This window comes from Kogia breviceps, chromosome 2, assembly GCF_026419965.1.
Source record: "Kogia breviceps isolate mKogBre1 chromosome 2, mKogBre1 haplotype 1, whole genome shotgun sequence".
NCBI lineage: Eukaryota > Metazoa > Chordata > Mammalia > Artiodactyla > Physeteridae > Kogia > Kogia breviceps.
Genome location: NC_081311.1, coordinates 6,300,784 through 6,323,996, shown reverse-complemented (window position 1 = coordinate 6,323,996; position 23,213 = coordinate 6,300,784). Strand labels below are relative to the sequence as shown.

Sequence of the window (23,213 nt, the reverse complement as noted above, 5' to 3'; positions counted from 1 at the left end):
GTAGGCAGGAAGCCCAATTGTGGAGAGCTCAGCTACTTTTATTCTTGGTTTTCTCTTGCCTTCATTCTACAAGTATATAAGAGAACCGTTGGAGAGAGAAAACTATGAAGTGTTGCTTTTGAAAAATGACTACTATGAAAGCTTTTATCACTGCTGTATCCTTAAGAGCCTAAGCTGTATGCCTTTTGAAATTTTAGGAGAGTGAGTCTATAATTTCAAGATACCTTAAAGAGCAAACTTTGAGCCACCTCTTCCAAGTGCCCTTCTTATTAAATCTATTTAGAATCGAGCTTAAAAATCACCACCAGCAAATCATTTTCATAGCCTATATGGCAACTGAACTTTCTTCTATTTAATTTTTCAGTACTGCTTTATAGGACGTAGGTTGCAAAAAATAATAAGCTATTTGTATTGTAAGCTGAACAGAATGAGACTCATAGATTTGCGGCAGTCTGCGGAGGATAGAAAGAAAAATACACATTTCAGCTTTGCCTTTAGATTTGCAATTAGGTATATGGAAACAAATAGCCCCGGGTCATTCACCTTAAAACCTAAATAAAAAAAAACAACAACCGTCCAACCAGAGGTATAGGATTAGTTAGAATTTACAGGCTCAAGAGGCAATTTTCTATGACAGGTTAACCTGGGGGACCCTCTAATGCACATTAATGAAGTCTCCTTTATGTACTGTGTTCCCAGCATTCTAAATCAGCTGAGGAAATGTAATTGTGGACTTCTGACTTTATGATCAAATTATGTTAACATAGGTTCTTTAGCCTTTTTTTTTTTTTTTGGTGCTAGGCGGGCCTCTCACTGCTGTGGCCTCTCCCATTGCAGAGCACAGGCTCCGGACGCGCAGGCTCAGCGGCCATGGCTCACGGGCCCAGCCGCTCCGCAGCACGTGGGATCTTCCCAGACCGGGGCACGAACCCGTGTCCCCTGCATCGGCAGGCGGACTCTCAACCACTGCGCCACCAGGGAAGCCCGGTTCTTTAGCTTTTAAAGTGACTTGCTTTGTTTTAGAAAGGTGGTAGGAACCAGTGAGTCTCTAATTCTTAAAATGGATGGAATGCTGAACTGAGGTTACCTATTGTTTTCCTTCATCACTGAGGTTCTTGAAGTTATTTTTATATTACTCTGGAATCAAGTATTTTAAATTATCCTTTTTTTAAAATGACCTCCCACGATGATTTGAACAACCCATTTTATAAGGTTACTGGACCTAGAGTTCCCTAAGAAGAACCGCCTGTTTCTTTCAATCAGAAGGACACAGCAGAAGCACGTGTATGTTCCACGCAGTTTCCGAGCGGTGAGCATAGCTGGCACCTGCTTAAAAGTTAAGGCTCAGGTGTTGAACCTTTTGATGGCATCAGTGTTATTTTTTTTTAAATGATACGTGGAAGCAAAAGGATTAAATTCTACTTTAAAAAACACAAAACACGGGCTTCCCTGGTGGCGCAGTGGTTGAGAATCCGCCTGCCGATGCAGGGGACACGGGTTTGTGTCCCGGTCCGGGAAGATCCCACGTGCCGCGGAGCGGCTGGGCCCGTGAGCCATGGCCGCTGAGCCTGTGCGTCCGGAGCCTGTGCTCCGCAACGGGAGAGGCCGTACCACAAAAAACAAACAAACAAAAAACCACAAAACACTAATTTCTTATTTAAATTGATGACCTCCCCATATGTTCAAAATGGAACAAAAAGCCCAAACTCATCATTTCTATTAACATTGCTTTTTCTAAATCAGATTTTCCAAATGTTAGAAACAATGGTACGAAGTGCCCTTATCTGCTCAGACCTAAGGAAGAACATTTTAAAGTAGTGTTATACAGGAAATGATTAGGTTTCAATTCCATAGTAGTTAAAAAGTGCTAAATACTACTTGAAATTATTGTTGACAGAGTAGTGACAAGGGCTGGAGGTAGGATCCGGTTGGCCTCTGACTTCCGGATGCCCTCAGACATACAGTACTTCCAAACTCAAGTCCGGCCATAAGCTACTTTGCTAACATGTCAGAGTAATCTGTATTTTTGTATGGGATTTCTACTTTTAGAGACTTGTTTTAAAATCAAACACATTTTTTTAAAAAGAGGCTTAATATGGGTTTATATCCATTTATAGAACAAACTTGGAATAGTTATAAATGCCTCCTATTGTTCTTTCGTGGTGTCACATACTGACTTTGCTGAACATCTGATTATTTCACTCATCTGAAAACATTTGAGTCTACCCCCTGCTTCCTATCCCTTGACCTTGGCCACTCTTGGCCTTTTGCACTTACATAGAAATTTTGATGAAACTAGGGATTTCCATTGGGATTAAGTGGGTAGGTCATTCTGGCGAGAACTTTATAGGATCGAATCTTCTAATCCATGAATTTATCACATCATTTATTATGTCTTTGCATTCTAAAATTATGTGATCATTCTCTATGAAGGTCTACACGTTTTGTAGATTTGTTACTAAGTTCATTACTTTTTTGGTGTTTTGTAAATTATATAATGAAATATAATTTTGAATTGTTGGTTGTATGACTAGCTAACTTACTATATTTATAGAATTTTTAAGATTATCAATGTACATAATCACATTATCTGTAAATGAATTTTTTTCCTTCATTGGCAGTTCTTTTGCTTTTTATTTATTTTCCTGATTGCACTGACTAGGACCCACAGTAAAATGTTGGCCAGCAGTGCAAACAGTGGTCACCTTTGTCTTTTCAATTTCAGAGAATACTTTCAGTGTTTCATATCAAGAATGGTATCTGTTATTTTTGATCTCCTTTATCAGAATAAGGGAGTTCCCGTCTATTCCTAATTTGCTTAGTACTTTTTAAAATCATGGAATGGGTTTTGAATTTTAACAAGTAGTTTTTATGCATCTGGGATCATTTTGTCCTCCTTTAATCTACTGATGTGTTGATTATCTTATTTTTCCATGTTAAAATCAATCAAGCATTCTAGTATAAACAAAACATATTATCCTTTTTATATATTGTTCACTTGAGTTTGCAAAGACATCTTTAAACTTTGTTTTCAAATTTACATACAGTACATGTTATCTTATTTGGTGTATCGCTCTATGATGATGCCAATTTTGTGTGAACATAGGTTTCCATTTCACTTGGGTTAAGTACCTAGGAGTCGGATTGCTGGATCACATTGTCAGTATATGCTTGACTTCATCAGAAACTGGCAAATTGTTTTCTGAAGTGGCTGTACCATTTCAGTTTCTTTAAGGATACAGGAGTATTCAAGCAATCTATTCTTCAGTTTGGTAGTGTAGGTGAGGCAATACTTCATGTGTTGCATCTTAAGTTTCCAGCTGGGGCTCTTTAACAGAGATTAACAAAAGAAAGTTTATTAACTTGCACAGTGTACATCACACAGAAAAAACTTCAGTGAAAAGTAACTGAGTGGTGGCTTTGAATTCTGGCTTACATAGCATCTTCAACAAAGAACAGTACCTTTGTAGAGAAGTGGCAGGAGAAAGGAAAGCAGTTTTCAGCTTCCAAGGGCAACAAACTATGGTAAGACAAATACATGAAAGGAAAACTTAACGGAGGAAGTTTTATCTGTAGATTCCTCTGGTGCCATCTCTGGCTGTTAAGTCTCTCTCCAGTAAAAGAACTTATATCCTGCCTTTAGGCAGAAATGGGGGAGGTTAGAGAGCTTTTCCTGTCTATGCTGCTGTTTAATTGTGTTCAGCTCGAAAATAATTTTTATGTCAGAGAGGCACATTTTGAGGTGACATTCTGGTTTCCTTCAGTAATTTGCCTTTCAAGCAGTTGATCTATATCATCTAATTTGTAGAATGTATAAACAAAATGTATTTTCTTTTAGTATCCCTTATTAACTTTCCTAATATCTGTAGGGTCTGTAATGATGCTCCCTTTTTCACTCCTGGTGTTGATGATCTGTGTTTGCCCCTATTTTTCTTGCAGTCTGACTAGAAGTTTATCAACTTTTGATTTTTTTTTTTTCTTTCTTCAAAGAACAAGCTTTGGGTTTCATTGATTTTTGTTTTTTTCTCTATTGACTTTTCTGTTTTAAATCTCTTTATGTTTAATTTTCCTACTGCTTGGTTTAGATTTATTCTGCTCTTCATCTGTTTTCTTAAAGTAGATGCTTAGATAATTCACCTGATATTTTTCTTTTCCGATGTAATAATTTAGTGCTATAAATTTCCCTCTAAGGAGAAATTTGGATAAGTTGATGTTCATTCAGTTAAATATTTTCTAATTTTCCTTGAGACTTCCCCTTTGACCCATGGATCATTTAAACTATACTGTTTAATTTCCACATATTTGGCAGTGTTCCAGAAATGTTTTTACTGACTTCTAATTTAATTCTCTTATTAGAGGACATACTTTATTTGATTTCAATTCTTTACCTTTGTTAGGGTTTGCTTTATGACCCAGAATATAGCTTATTGAACCCTGGTATACTAATCATTCTTCAAGTTTTGACTTCTTTTCCCAATCTGCCTGCTATTCACGTTTCAGAATCCCCAGGTCATTGTTTATGTTTTGTCCAGAGTTTTTCTTTTAATCAGTGGGAATGACAGGCTATAACACCCATACTACATCTTGGGTATCACCACAGATCGTCAATACATTAAAAAATTTTTTTGATCCACACTAAATAATATTGGCCGATAAATATCTTTTCTCGCACTTGCCTTGTTGGGTTTTGGTATCAAGGTTATTTTTATTTTAATCCTATAAAACAAATTGGAGTGTTTTTCTATTCTTTGAAAGAGTTTGTATTGGACATTTTTTTTTAAACTTGTATGTTTTGTGGGAAATTTTGGTGAAGCCACCAGGGCCTGGAAATTTCTTTAAAGGAAGATTTTTTTTGACTCCTGATTCGATATATTTAATATGATAAGATTTCTCATCCTACTTTTGAGTCAGTTTTGATGTTGCTTTTTACTAGATATTTGTTTTCCATATATACATTAAAGTCTATTGGCTTAAAGTTATTAATAATCGCAACTTATCTTTTCAAAGTCTTCATATCTGTAGTGCAAGCTTTTTTTAATGCTGTATATTTATTTTTCTACTGCTTTTTTCCCTAATAACCTTTGCTAAAGGTGTGTGAATTTTATTATGCTTTGTAAAGGACCAGGTTTTAGCTTGGTTGATTCTATTGTGTGGGTGTATGTGTGGGGTTTTGTGTGTTTGTATTTTACTCACTTCTATTATGTCTTCCCTGTTTGAGTTTATCTTGTTCTATTTCTAATTCGTTGACCAATGCTTAACTTATAGAGTTTTGCTTAGTTTATAGATTTTGGCTTAGTCTAAGTTCCTTTTCTAGTGCTCATATTTAAGATTATAAATTTTCCTTTAAGAATGGATTCAGCTGTATCCTATAGTTTTTGAAATGTATAAATGATAATTTTTCTTAGAATTTTATCTTTGATCTATGGGGTATTTAGAAGTGTGTGTCTCAATTTCTAAAAGGTAAATTTTCTAGTTGAGGCTTTTGTTTCCCATCATTAACTTAATTATGTTATTGTCAGAGATTGTGATCTGTATTATTCCACTTCATTGAAATTTATTTGCTTTATCATACAAGTATAGGGTTAATTTTTTGAAAATTGTTTCACATTTACTTGAAAGGAAGTATATTTCTGGAATTGTTAGATCCTGTGTTCTAATATGTCCACTGAGTATATTTTTTTCATAATCTGTTAAAATCTTCAACATCTTCATTTTTATATTTTTTCTATTTGCTGAGAGATTTTTCTTTCTCTTTATATTCTGACGAGTTTTGCTAATTTTTGAGACTATATTTGGGTACATATGATTTAAATATACATATATATATATAATTTTTTTCCCTCCCACACCGCACAGCTTGTGGGATCTTAAGTTCCCCGACCAGGGATCAAAGCCATTCTCTCGGCAGTGAAAGCGTGGATTCCTAACCACTGGACCTCCACGGAATTCCATATATATATATATATATATATATCTTTGTAATTTGAACTTTTATCAATTTTTTTTTATGTATGTGCTCAACCTTATGATTCATATATCTACAGTAACTTTGGTTAAACTGTGCTGTGTGTATGTATTACATGTATATTTACATGTATTTTTACTTTCAACCAATCTGTATCTTTATATTTTAGATATAATTTTGTAAACAGCATGGAATTGTATTTAGCAATTTAATAATTTTTAACTGGATCATTTAGTCAGTTTGCATATATTATGTGTCCTGATATGGATTCTGTACTTACGGTTGAGTGTCTGATATGTATATGTGTGTGTATGTATGTGTTTGTATCATCCTATTTTATACTTCCTATTTGTCCTACTTTTATGTTCTCTCACCCCCATTTTCTTGCCTTCTGTTGGATTACTGTGATATTTTTTTCTATAGTCATTTGGGAGTTTTTGTTTGTGTTCTTTCAGTGGCTATCATATTAATCTAAACGTGTATATGTAAGTTATAAGTGTCTAAAGTTGGTTATCCTTCTGGGTGATACAAGAACTTTAGAATGCTTTAATTGCCGTAACTCTTGAGTTACGCTGTTATATTTACACTTATTTTCAACTTTTTATTGAGATAACTGTAGAGTTACATGCCATTGTAAGAAATGGAGATCCCATATACCCTTCACTCAGTTTCTCCCAATGTTAATATCTTTCAAAACTATAATAACACAATATCACAACCAGGAAATTGACGTCAATGCAGTCTACTGATCTTACTCGGATGTTACCAGCTTTACATGTACTCATCTGTGTGTATTTAGTCCTATGTGTGTTTATCACATAAATGAACACTATAATTGTCCACACACAGAACGACTCCATCAGAAGCACCCCTGTGCTACTCTTACAGCCACAGACACTGCTCTCTCCCCCTCACCCCTGGTAACCTCTAATCTGTCCTTCATCTCTATAATTTTGTCACTTCAAGAACATTACCTGAATGAAACCATACAGAATCTGATCTTTTGAGACTGACTTTTTCATTCAGTCTAATTCTCTTGAGATTCATTCAAGTTTTGATATACTTTAATTTTACCATTTTTCACTTTAATTTTACCATTTTTCATTTTATATTTCATGGGAAGTTACATTGTTTTATGTATTTAATATTTAGTTTTAACCACAGTTTCACCATTTTTTTGTTTTTGTTCATTCCTTCTTATATCTCAGATCTTCCACTTGGGATTACTTTCTTCCTGCCTGAAATACACCCTTTAATGTTTTGTTTAGTAATGGTCTCCCAAGGCAGACTCGCTAAATTGTTGTGTACTGTAAACTGTCCTTGTTTCATTCTCAAACTTTTAGAGAAAATAATTTTAAGGTACCTATGGGTAAGTACATACAGGTGTAAGAAACCTACAGGTGAGATTATACATGTATGACTCAATGGGGTTTTTACATAGTTAGCATATAAGACTTGGAATATTACCAGCACCCCCAGAAGCCTCTCTTAGACACCCTTCCAGTTGCTACTCTCACCTCCTCCCCAAAGAGATCTCCCATCCTGACTTTCTACACCATAGCTTAGATTTGTCCATTCTTCACTTTGTAAATAGAATCTTACTTTTCTTGTGTCTGGCTTCTTTTCCTCAATGTTGGCCTTGTGAGATGCATCCATGGTGATGCTCATGAATAGTAAGTTCACGTTCATTGTTGTACGTGTTTCATTTTACTAATAATCCACAAGGTCTTCATCTCTTCTGCTGGTGGTAGACATCTGGGTTGTTTTCATTTGGGTCTATTGTAGGAATGTTGCTGGAACCTTTCTGTACACATTTCTGGTGCACACGTGTACACTTCTGCTGGATATGTATCAAGAGTGGAAGGGTGGTTCTGTAGAGTATCTGTGTGCTCAGTTTTAGGAGATAACTGCCAAAAATCCTCCACACTGGTTCTGTCAATTTATACTCGCACTGCTTGGTATGATGTCCCAGTTTTCTCCCCGTCCTTCCCAATACTTACTATTGTGTCAGCTTTAAAGTTTTTAAAAATTTTGATTTACTCATTCCGGTGGGTGTGTAGTGTCTCACTGTGTTTTGCAATTTGATCTTCCTGATGCCTAAATAGGTCGATCATTGTTTCATGTGTTTTAGTATTGGCCACTTGGATATTCTCTGTTGGGAAGAGCCTGCTCGAGTCTGTTGCCTAACTTTCTATTGAGTTGCTTGTCATTTTTATTATTGATTTTTTTATTATATTGATTTGTAGGCATTCTTAAATATATTCTAGAACAAGGTACTCTGGTTATATTTTCTCCCACTTAGTGGCTTGCTTTTCCGTTCTCTTCATGGTTTCTTTTGATGAATAGAAATAATTTTAATCTATCAATCTTTACCTTTATGGATAATGTTTTTGATCTTTATAGAATTTTTTGTCTAATCACAGGTCTTGATATCCTATGTTTTAGAAGGCTTTTCACATATCTAAAATCTATATGGAATTTTATGTATGGTATAGATTTTTTAAAAAAAATATGGCTGTCTGTTGACTTAGTGCTATTTATTAAAAGGATCTTTTTTTCTTTCCTCAGTGTACATTTTATTATAAATCAAGCACTATATATAGAGACCATAGAAATGTCCATATCTAAGCTCTTTCATTGGTTAATTTGTATTTTGTTTTCTTCAGGGAATAAGAAGCATAATAAAACAGTCTCTGCTCTTAAAGTGCTTACAATGTAATGTAGGAATCAGTTAAGTAGATTGCTAATTTCAATGTGATGGGGTATAGAAGGAAAACATGTTAAAATTGTGCTTGCATTTAAGTTTAGAATTAAACTGTTAGGACTCACTTTAGTAAAGAAATTATAATTCAGTAGTAAGATGATTATCATAAATGAAAGATATTTTGCATTTCATTTCGTAGATTTTCTTTATAGTTCACCATACACAGATATATCCCTAAACATACATTGTTTAGTTTTTGCCTGTTTGGCTTTAATGTAAAACAGTATCAAGCCACATATATTCTGTACTGTTGTGGTTATGGTTCAACAAGCTTTTAAGACCAATTACATTTTAGTGATGGAATTTCAGGCAATGGGAAAAATTTTGTGCCAACTGCTTCCATTAAATCAGTAGTTCCTAAAATCTGGTACACAGCGTGACTTCAGGCATTAACATTTTAAAATGTTGATCATTTTACATTTATTTTTTATAGCTACTTTCTGGAGTTGATTTTTTAAAAAATGATGCCAGCTTTTTCATTTACTTATGGCATAAAATTTCAAGTTAATTTAAGAACATTTAAGTCAAGAATTTTGCCGGTGGTAGATGCTGTGTGTGTCTATGTAGCATGACAGAAGTTTGAGGTGGTGTGGGAATGACATCCTTAGGTAACCCTGCCTCATATATCCCAGTAGGGCCTTTCTCTGGCCCCGGGAATAGGCAAGGAGGGTTTAGCATTGCTTCCTTTTGGCCGGGGCCGCTTTCTGGCCAAGGCAAAGTTACTCCCTAGGAAAGTTACGGCTGGCTGTGACAGCAACAGTACGCTAGGCAGTATTGTGAAAAAGGTGAAAGGTAGCTTAGGTTTGCCATTCTTCTGCCATGAATGCCTATTAAGGATGCTCTTAATTGAATGCCAAGTTTATTTCTTTGATTATGAGATTAAATACCGCCTGTGTCTCGTCTTCTTCCCTGACAGATGGGGAGGTAAAGGGTGGTATTGGGGTACTTGTTAGCCTTTTGGATTGAGGAGTGGGTGTGCAAAAACTGAGCTCTATCCTGAGCACGGGGAGCCTCAGTTTCAGAAAGAGTGATGCTCGGAGGGCAGTTGCCAGAGGCCACAACAGAAGCCAAAGGTGTGAGGCACAGAGCCAGAGCAGGAGGTGGGGATGGTGGAGGAGAGGGACCTTGGAGAATATTCTCCATCCAAAGTGACAACGTGAGGCCGCAATGCATTTCAGTGGTAAACTAGAGCAGATTTTATCACGTGCTTAAGGGACATGGTCATCTGCCTGTAGGAAGGAAGCGAGAATCAGCAAGACCTGTGACGATGGATGTGGGAGAGGAGAAGTACAGTTAGTTTGGGAGTGATAATAAGAGTTCAAGTGTGGGATGGTGGAAGCATGATGATCTATCCGTGATAGCAAAGAGCTAACTGGAGGGGAGTTGATGGGGACGGAAAGATAAGTTCAATTTTTAACGTAGGAAGTTTGAGGTTATTGGGGGCCAGTGCAAGAGGCTAAAACGGTCAACAAGACAAAGCTAAGCGAACGTGCCGGGGCAGGGTCTTAGCCGGCTGGAGACCGTAAGGCAGAGTTGTGGGGTTGACATAGGAGGGAGACAGATGGACAGACTGCACGTAGCTCGGGAGAGAAGCAAAGGCCACAGCCGGTGGAGCTGTCTAGTACGATGCCTTCTTGCACATAACATCTCATAAATATTTGGTGAAATATTTGTTAAATACCTGCGTAGATGTTGGATGTTAGAAATTTAAGAGATGATGTGAGAATTCGACTTTGGAGGTGGAGTTTGTGGCAAGCGTAACCTTGGAATGTGGTCGTTACACGTGGATTAAAGACCCTTCAAGTTCTTGTGGCAGTCAGTTTAACTGAAAGAGAGCCGGGAGCTTGACTCCCACTCAGGACCTCGTATGGCTCTTATTTAACGCATACTTTTTATTTGTTTAATTTTTTTAACATCCTTATTGGAGTATAATTGCTTTACAATGGTGTGTTAGTTTCTGCTGTATAACAAAGTAACTCAGTTATACATATACATATATCCCCATATTCCCTCCCTCTTGCGTCTCCCTCCCTCCCACCCTCCCTACCCCAGCCCTCTAGGTGGTCACAAACCACCGAGCTGATCTCCCTGTGCTATGTGGCTGCTTCCCACTAGCTATCTGTTTTACGTTTGGTAGCGTATATAAGTCCCTGCCACTCTCTCACTTCGTCCCAGCTTACCCTTCCCCCTCCCCGTGTCCTCAAGTCCATTCTCTACGTCTGTGTCATTATTCCTGCAGGTTCTTCAGAACCTTTTTTTTTTTTTTTTTTTTTTTTTTAGATTCCATATATATGTGTTAGCATATGGTATTTGTTTTTTTCTTTCTGACTTACTTCACTCTGTAGGACAGACTCTAGGTCCATCCACCTCACTACAAATAACTATTTCGTTTCTTTTTATGGCTGAATAATATTCCATTGTATATCTAACACATACTTTTAAATCGGCATGACTTTCTAGTGCCCTTTTCCACAGTACATTAGAAGTCAGCAGTAGCTGTTTATAGGCCTGAGGTGACAGCTGGCAACCTGGTTTGGGGAGAGGAGCCAGGAAACAAAATCAGGCTGCGCTTGATGACTATACATTTCTAAGGATGCTGAGCTCGTCCAGAGGCGAGGCAGGTTACCTGGGAAACAGACTCAGCAGGACGGGGTGAACAGGGGGCCGGGCCTGGCAGGCAAGTCATCCAGGTAACCCAGCCGGCCCGGCAGAATCTGACAGCGCTGGGGGAGGCCCGGGAGGAACCTCGTCCCGAGGGAATCTCGCCTAGGCAGGAGGTGGCAACGTCGGCAAGCAGATGAAGGCCTCGGACGCTTGGCTATTCACAGGGATTGAGCTGTGGGCAGAATTCCAGTCCCGGATGAATTGAGGCTGATCCCAGAAACCAGTGGAATGGACAAAACAGACTGGGGGAGGGGAAGGGCCACACGGAGGGCAGCTGCTATTTATGTAGCATTGTGCATGCTGAGCCTTGCGTGTGCTGAGCTCTGTGCAGAACACCTCGAGGATTGTCGTGCAGGAACTCGGCTCCCCCCAGAAAACGAGGAAATTTCAAAGGTAGTTGAAATGGGGCAGAGCCAGGATTCCATTCCAGTTTGACTGTCTCGATCACTCTTGCTCTTCAGGACCCCCCTGGCGGGCCAGTGGTTAAGACTCCGTGCTTCCACTGCAGGGGTCACAGGTTCCATCCCTGGCTGGGGAACTAAGATGTCACACGCTGCACGGAGCTGCCAAAAATTAAAAAAAACAAAACGCACGCGTGCGCGCATACACACACACACACACACACACACCCCTCTGGTTCTTCATCACCAGGCGATGACCGTCTCTTGCTGCAGCTTGGGTACAGTTGGTGCCAGCTCTGCAGGCATGTTGCCATGGACCTCGCTGAGCTATGGATCCCAGCATAATGCTGTTTTTCCCTCCGGATCTGCTCAGTGCTGGAGCCCAGCTGGGTTGAGACCACCCCCTCCTGGCATCCGTGATGGTCTCGCCCTGGGGGTGTGGGCAGAGCTGCTTTTGTCTCTGATGCTTTCACCAAAGACCTCCTCCTCTCCTGATAGAGATACCCTGCCAAGGGACACCCCCCTCCACCCAGCCCACCTGCTGCCCCATTCATTCCTTCCCTGAAAGTCATCCAGTTTACTCTGTGATGATCTTCTGTACACTCTTCCTTCACTCACTGTATTGATCGTTGTTTGTAATGGGGAGATTCTCTGACTCTCCTTTCCTTGCCCCGTGGAACTGTAAGCGTCCTGAAGGCAGAGCCCGTCTGTTTGCTCACCTTCGTATCGCCAGAGCCGCACACAGTGCCTGGCACCGAGAAAGCATTTAGCACTATTTGGTGAATGAACGCACAGGTGACTGCCTCAAATTAACTTTGATCGTCCTTGAGGTGCTAGGTAGTATATTATCACAGCCCTGTCTCCCTAACTGTGTTCAACGTGGTAAGAAACTGAAGGCTTGCTAGTAAGTTAAATTCTGTTCACAGGTAAATCAAGCTTTTGTGGGTTCTGATGTAATTTGGGGAGCCTTCTTTAAGAACAAGAATGCAAATTATAAATACGAAATTGGTTCTAAAGGTATATGTTTAGAATGAGAAAAAGCACAACTAATTAAAAATATAAACAGCTGACAAATAATATCACAAATGTAAAAGTCCAGAAAATAACATTTAACTAATTTCCCAATACATTTGTGTTATATTTTGTCCCATATATTTTGGCTGCATGTTACTGTATCATCTTTTGTACAACAATGGTTTCATAATTATATGACTAGAATAGAAAGATAATTTAGTCTTAATATAAACTATTTAGTCTAAAATTATTAAACTTTTTGCATAATGTTCTTGCTATATTGTATAATAGCGAATTGTTTGAAAGCTAATGAGGGCCACCAGCAGGAGGAAGGTTTGCCTTCCTTCTTTACCTTCTCTGAATGCATCATTCTGAATGCAGGGACTAGTTATCACAATTTTTTCAAACTACAAGAAAAGCATGGTCTCTCTTCCCAGAGCATCAGCTGTACTTGTATACTAACACGTATACACACTTGTTAGTATACACACTGAAACATTTTTCTATTAAGAGTTAAAAATATCCTAGACTTGAATGAAAACTACATTAAATTTTAAAGCTCAAACACCAGGCTTCATGAGACTATAATTCTGAGCTAATATCTCAACACTTTTGATTCTATGATAGTCATCTTGGTTTCTGTTATAGTGCTTCCACTTATTTGTAGATCTTTGGTTATTTAATTTAGTGATCTTACTCTTTTACGTCGTCACTTAACTGGAATTTAAAACATACGTTTTCTTGAAGTACACAGTGTGCGCAGAAAAAATGCACATATCAGCATGTGACTTGCTGAATTTTCATAATGTATACACACCTGTACATCCTGTACACACCAGGACTCAGGTCAGCAGACAGAACATTGCCACTACCCCCAGAAGATCTCCTCACATTCCCCTCCAGATACCGTCTCCGCTCCTGGCAAGGTAAATACCCCCTGAGTTCTAATAGCAGAGCTTAGTTTTGCGTGATTTTGAACATTATATAAGTGGAACCATCCAGTTTGTACTGTTGGATCTGCCTTGTTTTCCCCAACATTCTGTTTATAAGATTCATTTATATTTTTGTGCACAGTTGCAGATTCTTCATTCTCACTGCTATTCCCTTGTGTGAATATACCACAATTCATTTATTCTGTTGATGGGCATGTGGGTATTCCTAGATTTTGGCTATCAGGCATAGTACTACTATAAACATTGCACTCCATGTCTCCTTGTGAACATATGTATGCATTTCTGTTGAGCATAGAACTAAGAATGGAATTGTTGGATTAAAGGGTATGCCTGTGACCAACTTTGGTTAGATATTGCCAAATATTTGTTCAAAGTTTTTCAAAGTTGCAATCTATACTCGGCAAGAGTGTTCGAGAGTTCCGATTGTTCCTACTCTTCACTAACACTTGGTGTTTTCTGTCTTCTTAATTTGAGACTTTCTAGAACCCGTGTAGTGTTATCTCATGATGGTTTTAATTTGCATCGCAACTTTAAAAAATTGACAGTTTAGAAAAGATTCTGCTTCACAACTTGTTTTTGATAATGTGTAGATTTTCAGAATTGTCAGGTATGGAAAGACCTCTACCAGTCTTCTTTCATGTATAAGCTATAACAATTCAGGGTATTTCCCATACATAGGTGTCTGGATGAATAATCTGATACATCCACACCGTGGAGTACCATGAAACTGTTTAAAAAAAAAGAGAGAGAATGATCTCCATGGACTGATGTGGAGTGACTTCTATAATAAGTGGAAAAAGCAAGCTTTAAGATTATAAATAGTATGCTACCTTTTGTATATATGTATATCTTCAGAATATTTACAGTAAATATTTCTGTATATTTACAGAAATAAGTAAAAGAATAAATCAGACACGAAATAAATCAAACATTCACGACATGAAGTGAGTTGGGAGAGAGGGGACAGGACAGCTAAAGTGAGATTTAAAACTTCCTATCAAGGTAACAACTCACTGTTAAACTGTGTTAATGTTTTTTACATATTAAAGCATAAAATAAAATTTACAAGGATGGGTAAAACTAAAATTTAATACAGAGAGAAACAAGTGGACCTGTTTATCAAATTAACAAACTACACAGAAAAAGAATTCATTTAATCTTTGAACACACTTTTCAGTCTACAACTCAATTGGTATATACTCTAAAGAGAAAGACTAAAGGAATATCCGACTTGCTTAGTGAGTTTGTTTATCGATTTTGATACTATTTTGGATAGATTCTGAGACTGAGCAATTGAGAGAATAAACTGATGCCGTTAAAGTTCTCCCCATGGAAGAAGGGATATATAAAGGTGGAAGGAGCAGAACAGTCTCATGTAGATCCAGTTATTATGAACATATTTTTAAAAATCCTGTCTACTGAAAAGTCCTGGAAACAATGACTTCGAGTAGGAATGAGCACATTTAGTGTAAGACCTTGGTTTTTCTAAGTGTTTCCCACTTAAAGGAAGTAGGAGAAATGGCTTACAGAATCAAATAATACCAGTATTGGAGCATGAAAAGAACAAGTTAAGCCTAGAACATCCAAATGTGCCCGAAACAGAAGAAGGTGCTTAATCTATACAGACAGGCGAAAATGATACAAGAACCAGCTTGCAGGGACTCTCATTAACCAGATGTGGGACAATTTGAACATCAAAAAGGATAGTGGTAATACATTTCCAATGGAGAAATCTGGCAAACACCACTGTAACCAAGTGATCAGACTTAACGTCACTAACCACGGACACCCCAGCATTACCTGCCTCCTGACATGAGTGTAATTAATGCACAGGAAATGGGAAGCATTTAGTTTCACCTATGCATTCCTTTCGCTAAAAGTGTTCAATGTGAATATAATTATGAATATGTAATCAGACAAGTTCATGTTGTGGCACATTTTCCAAAACAACTGACTTAGACTCTTAAATGTGAATGTAATGAAAGACAAAAAGGAGATCTGTTCAACAAAAAGGGAGACTAAAGAAGTAGCTAAATGCAATTCTTGATAATTGATTGACTCCTCAATGGTTTGAGGGGGAAAACCTAGTTAAAAATGACACAAATGGGACTGTTTGGGCAAATTAGAATATGAACTATATTAGATAACATTAATACAAAATTTAATTTTTTGTATAGGAGAATGCTCCTCTTAGGATATATATTCTGAAGCATTTAGAGGAGAAGTGTTATGATTTTGTAACTTTTAAATGGTTCAACAAAAACCCAAAGAATATATACATGTCTCAAAATATTGCCATATCTGGTTTATTTTAACAATTCAAACTGTTCTTTCCGTAAGTTTGAAATTTTGTGAAGTGAAAAGTTGGGGAAAAATTATTGCAGGGCATTTCAAGTGTTAGTGCAGTGACAGATCCTCATATCTCTTTAAATTAATACTCATTTACCAGTTTGTCATTGATGGTTCCATAACAGGAAATCTGTTGATGTAAGTCACAGTATTAATAAATCAAAAGAATGGTGATAAAGCATTTCATGAAAGTAAACATCCTCTTCAGAGTTAAACACCTTTAAAAGTAGGAATATATAGATGATTCCTTTACATGATAAAATTATATTTTATTCTTAAATGCCAGAATCCTGCTTAAGGAAGAAGCACCTAGAAGCATTCTCATTAAAGACAGGGTCAATAAAAGAATTTCCACTGTCACTATTCATCCTTATAATTGGATGGTAGTAGCTAATACAGTTAGACAAGAGAATAAAATTTGGAAAGACATTTTTCATTGTTTGGAGATATGAATATTTAGCTAGAAAACCTGACAGAATTAACAAACCATTACATATAATTAAGATGTCCAGATTTTTTAAAAAAAAAACAATTCTGCTTTCAGCATTAATGGAAAACAAAGTATTTGGAAAAACCTTGCCTCCCCTTATAAAATAACTAGATCCTGGCTATGATTGATGCCTTCTGGACTTATAGGAAGTGAGGGAAATTTCCAAAGACCCGCTCCCCTCCTGAAAAGGGCGTACCAAACCATGAGGGTGAAAAGTGGAAGCAATGAGCTTTAAGCTCTAAGATAACAGTGTTTAAAGTTGTCACAAACAAGTTGTGTTGCTTTCAGAAGAAAAAGGGCCTGAATATCAGAAAATCTATAAATGACATTTATGACATTAACAAATGAAAAAACATCCTTTGATCATTTTAATAAAAGCAGAAAGATCATTTGAAAGTCAACCCTCATGTGGTTTAAAACACTAAGCAAATGAGGAATTAGGAGTAGGAAGTTTCTTAACCTGATAAATGGTTTATGTACAAATTTTTAATGTTAAAAGTATTCCCTTGAAAATCAGGATCAAGACAGATATAATGTCTGAGCATTGCTGGACAAGAAGAGCAAAGGCTAAAGGCTAGAAAGGATGAAACCACCAAATGGTACTTTTATTTTTTGCAGATATTATGATTATCTACCGAAACGGTAGTTTATATCATATACTATAGAAATCAGACACAAATCCTCTCAGAGTCTCACACAGTAGCTATACCAGAAGATCAACGTGCAAACATCAACTGGTACATTTCTATGATACAAGTAAAAAATTGTTGGGAAACACGGTTTAAAATATCATTATACGAAATTGAAAGGGACCTTAGGAGTACACGTTTTGTTAGATGTATGCAGAAATCTCTACCACTCCATTGAAAAACTACAAAAGACTCACGAATAAATTTCACAGGTAGGTAGACTGAGAACTGTAAAGTTTTTAATTTCCAATCAAAATTGTGCTGGGGCAACTATCAATATGGAACAATATGGAACTATGGAGTTGGACTGATAGCTCAGTTTATATGTAAAAATCAATACCAAATGAATGAATTAAATATGGAAGGTAAAATTTTAAATGCTTGGAAGGATATATAGGAAAATATATTTCTAATCTTGGGATGGGCAAATAACCTTTTTCATAAAGAAACCATAGAGCAATGAAACAACTCAGTCTTGCAGAAGTTTCACATTTGCAACCTGTCTGATGAAGGATTAGATTCCAGTACATATAAAGAATTTCTACAAATCAAGTAAATATAAACCCAATGGAAAAATAAGCAATATATCGAAAATGGACACTTTGCAGGAGAGGGACCATGTTTGGTAAATAAAGTCACATGAAGGCACCTAATCTCTGGTAAACGGAAATAAAAAGATCACAATGAGATATCCTTTTGCATCTGAAGGATTGGCGATAATTAAGTCTGAATGGTGTGTTGCATAGATTAAGGGTCAATAATTTTTATACTTCCTTCTAGTGAGTGTAAGTTATAAGCACTTTGGGAAACAATTTGGCATTATCACTTAAGGTTAAGTACTGTATACTTACAGACAGTCAGACTTCACTCTTAGGTCTAGACTCAGAAACTTTTTTTTTTTTTTTTTTTTTGCGGTACGCGGGCCTCTCACTGCCGTGGCCTCTCCCGTTGCGGAGCACAGGCTCCGGACGCGCAGGCGCAGCGGCCACGGCTCACGGGCCCAGCCGCTCCGCGGCATGTGGGATCTTTCCGGACCGGGGCACGAACCCACGTCCCCTGCATCGGCAGGCGGACTCTCAACCACTGCGCCACCAGGGAAGCCCAAGACCCAGAAACTCTTGTGTGTAGACATCAGCAGGCCAAAAATGTTCATAGCGGGACTGTATGCAGTAGCAAAACTTGGAAACAATCCCATGTCCATTGTCAGGAGAATGGCTGAATAAATCATGGCATACTCACATAATGGAATATAATACAATAATGTAAATATGTGAACCACAGCTACTCCCAGCTTGATAAATCTTAGTAACAACATTTAATGAAATAGCCAATTTCAGAAGATAATGCGGTTTAATATCATTTTCATAAAGTTAATGTACCAGCAAAACTAAACAATAAGTAGAGATTCACAATACAATGTTTAACTACTTTTACAAATCATAGGAATAATGAACAGAAATTGATAGTGTCTTTGGAGGGATAAGGGCCAGCACATAAGTAGAACAACTGGAATTGGTACTGTTCTAGGTCTTCAGAACAGTACTGGTGGTTGCTTTCCAGTATCTGCTTGATTGTTTTATTATATATATTCCACATACTCTTAAATATCAAGATTAAAAAAATTACTAAGAAATAACTTTCATATGTACAAAAATAACCAATTAGAAGATATAGGAAGAGCACTTCCTACACGAAAGGATAGGAATAAATCTCAAAGGAAATGTGCGAGATCTATGTGAAGACAATTTTGAAAGGCTATTAGAGCCATTAAAAGGAAACTTGAAAATGGAAAGGCATAATTTGTTCTCAGAAAAATTTATTTCATAAAAATGTCAATTCTCCCTTAATCTGTATATTTAACATTTTGTAAGGATTCTGAAGTTTGTTTTTAGTTCAGACAAGCTAATTCTAGAATTCATATGGAAAATGTGTATAGGAACATGCAAGGAAATTATGAAACAAGTCTAGATAGAACCAAATATAAAGCTTTAGTAAACCCATCTGGTATGAGTATAAGAATGGATATAAGGTGCAGAAAAAGACCCCTAATCTTATTAATATTTGACAAAGATTTCAAATCAATGGGAAATTTGGGATTGTTTGTTACATGATGTTGAAGGGACCAGATAGCCGTATGTAAAAAGTTTAATCCTTACCTCATTTCTAAATTCCAGAAGGATTAAATATTTAAATGTTAAATAGTAAATTTTAGAAAAAGAAGAAAACATGAAATCAAAGTAACCTTGGAGTGGGAATGATCTTTCTTGTCATGAGACAAAGTGCCACAGAAGATTGATAAATTTGACTGTATAAAGGTGAAGAAAGTATGAAATAATAAATAGGTGACAGTTGGAAATATTTAGTTCATTTCATGAAGAACTAATTTCCTTAGTATTTAAAGGATTTCTACAACTAATACGACCAGCTATACAGTAAAAAGGCAAAAGTTTCAAACAAGCATTTAATACATTTTCTAAAAGGACATGCAAATAGCTTTTAAACATGAAAGAAAGTTCAGTCTTAGTAAGAGAGGTCAATTAGAATGACAAGGAGTACTCAAACAGGAAAATGAACAACCCAATTAAAAATGGGGGAAGATCTGAATGGACGTGTCATCAAAGAAAATATACAGATGGCAAATAAGCATACGAAAAATGCTCAACATCGTTATTAGGGGTTGCAAATTTAAACAACGAGATACCACTATATACTCAGAAGGGTGAAGACCCAAAATGCTGGTGAGGATGTGGAGCTGTATCAACTCTCATTCATTGCTGGTGGGAATGCAAAATGCTACAGACGCTTTGGAAGACAGCTTGGTAGTTTCCTACAAAACTAAATATGCTCTTACCCTATGGTCCATGTTTACCCAAAGGAGTTGAAAACTTATGTCCACACAAAAACCCGTACACAGATGTTTATAGCAGTTTTTATTCATAATTGTCAAACTTGGAAGCAACCAAAATGTCCTTCAGTAGGTGAAAAGGTAAACTGTGGTCCATCCAGACAATGGAATGTCATTCGGTGCTAAAAAGAAGTGAGCTATCAAGCCCTGAAAAGACTTGGAAGAAACTTAAATGCATATTGCTAAGCGAAAGAAGCCCATCTGAAAAGGCAAAATTAAGGAGACAGTAAAAGGATCAGTGGTTGCCAGAAGCTAGTGGGAAGAGAGGGATGAATAGGTAGAGCACAGGGGGTTTTTAGGGCAGTAAAGCTACTTTGTATGATACTATAATGATGGACACATGTCCTTATACATTTGTCCAAACCCATGGAATGTACAACACCAAGAGCAAACCCTACTATAAACTATGGACTCTGCATGATAGCAATGTGTCAGTGCAGGTTCATCAATTGTAACAAATGTACTACTTTGGTAGGGGATGTTGACGGTGAGGGCAGTTGAGGGCATATGGAAATTCTCTGTACCGCTCAGTTTTGCAGCGAACCTAAAACTGCTCTTAAAAAAAGCATGTTAAAATAATGTCAAGGAGATACCATTTAAAAATGATCTGGAAGTTTGACAACATGCTCTATGCCTGAGGGTATGGAAGTAGGCATAGATTTCGCTGGGGTGTGGAGGTGGAGTCATATTAATCCAATTTAACAATGTATGTTCTCTGTCTTAGCAATTGCCCTTCTAGGAATTTATCCTCTAGATACATTCCTACATGAATTAAAAGGTATGTGTACACATTGTTTATAGTAGGAAAAGACGGAAAACATTCTAAATGCCCTATAAAAGGGACCAGGTTAAATATAGTGCATTCATATAATGGCATACTTTGTAGGTATCAAAAGAAAAAGGGTAACTCGGTCTTTAGTTGATTGTTTTTTTTTTTTTAATGGTTTAGAAGAGTTTCCATTTTGCAACTCATTATTCGTAATTCCACATATATTTTTAGGTTTTTGCTGTCAAATTTGCTGAAACTTCTATCAGGTTTTGTTCCTATATGACCATTTCATGTTTTCTTGGGTCAGGGTCATCATAACTACTCATTAAATAGAGGACGCTTGTTAAACAGTTTGTCACCAATGTCTTCATAATAGTGGCAGTTATGAGTTTCATTTTATCTTTAATTTGTTATTTTAGGAAACTTAAGCAAAAATTTCAGTGTTTTCCCAATGTGTTCCTCTGACTCACTTCCCTCTGTTAATTGGATTATCAAAAAATCCAAGGGTCTATCCACTGTGCTTGAAATTTATCCCTTCCCTTTAATTACTGCTTTCATTGAGAACTGAAAAATCTTCTCTTACAATTTACTTCTCTTTTGTTTGTTTTTTTATACTGCAGGTTCTTATTAGTCATCAATTTTATACACATCAGTGTATACATGTCATCCCCACCCCACCGTGGTTTTCCCCCCTTGGTGTCCATATGTTCTCTACATCTGTGTCTCAACTTCTGCCCTGCAAACCGGTTCATCTGTACCATTTTTTTAGGTTCCACATACATGTGTTAATATACGATATTTGTTTTTCTCTTTCTGACTTACTTCACTCTGTATGACAGTCTCTGGGTCCATCCACATCTCAACAAATGACTCAATTTCGTTCCTTTTTATGGCTGCGTAATATTCCATTGTATATACGTACCACACCTTCTTTATCCATTCGTCTGTCGATGGGCATTTAGGTTGCTTCCATGACCTGGCTTATTGTAAATAGTGCTGCAATGAACATCGGGGTGCATGTGTCTTTTTGAATTATGGTTTTCTCAGGGTATATGCCCAGTAGTGGGATTGCTGGATCATATGGTAATTCTACTTTTAGTTTTTTAAGGAATCTCCATACTGTTCTCCATAGTGGCTGTATCAGTTTACATTCCCACCAAGAGTACAAGAGGATTCCCTTTTCCCCACACCCTCCCCAGCATTTGTTGTTTGTAGATTTTCTGATGATGCCCATCCTAACTGGTGTGAGGTGATACCTCATTGTGGTTTTGATTTGCATTTCTCTAATAATTAGTGATGTCGAGCAGCTTTTCATGTGCTTCTTGGCCATCTCTATGTCTTCTTTGCAGAAATGTCTATTTAGGTCTTCTGCCCTTTTTTGAATTGGGTCGTTTGTTTCTTTAATATTGAGCTGCATGAGCTGTTTATATATTTTGGAGATTAATCCTTTGTCCGTTGCTTCTTTTGCAAATATTTTCTCCCATTCTGAGGGCTGTCTTTTCGTCTTGTTGATGGTTTCCTTTGCAAATATTTTCTCCCATTCTGAGGGCTGTCTTTTCGTCTTGTTGATGGTTTCCTTTGCTGTGCAAAAGCTTTGGAGTTTCATTAGGTCCCATGTGTTTATTTTTGTTTTTATTTCCATTACTCTAGGAGGTGGATCAAAAAAGATCTTGCTGTGAGTTATGTCAAAGAGTGTTCTTCCTATGTTTTCCTCTAAGAGTTTTATAGTGTCTGGTCTTATATTTAAGTCTCGAATCCATTTTGAGTTTATTTTTGTGTATGGTGTTAGGGAGTGTTCTAATTTCATTCTTTTACATGTAGCTGTCCAGTTTTCCCAGCACCACTTATTGAAGAGACTGTCTTTTCTCCATTGTATATCCTTGCCTCCTTTGTCATAGATTCGTTGACATCTATGTTTCTGTTTTTGTGCCAGTACCATATTGTCTTGATTACTGTCCTTTGTAGTATAGTGTGAGGTCAGGGAGTCTGATTCCTCCAGTTCCCTTTTTTTCCCCTCAAGACTGCTTTGGCTATTCGGGGTCTTTTGTGTCTCCATACAAATTTTAAGATTTTTTGTTATAGTTCCGTAAAAAATGCCATTGGTAATTTGATAGGGATTGCATTGAATCTGTAGATTGCTTTGCGTAGTATAATCATTTTCACAATATTGATTCTTCCAACCCAGGAACATGGTATCTCTCTCCATCTGTTGGTATCATCTTTAATTTTTTCATCAGTGTCTTATAGTTT

At 37.1% G+C, this 23,213-nt stretch overlaps 1 protein-coding gene across 4 annotated transcripts in view; it reads left to right on the top strand.

The window, feature by feature from the left end:
* Window positions 1–23,213, top strand: part of FANK1 (fibronectin type III and ankyrin repeat domains 1) — a 128,531-nt gene that overhangs the window by 29,068 nt on the left and 76,250 nt on the right. The gene's annotated exons all lie outside the window — the stretch shown is intronic.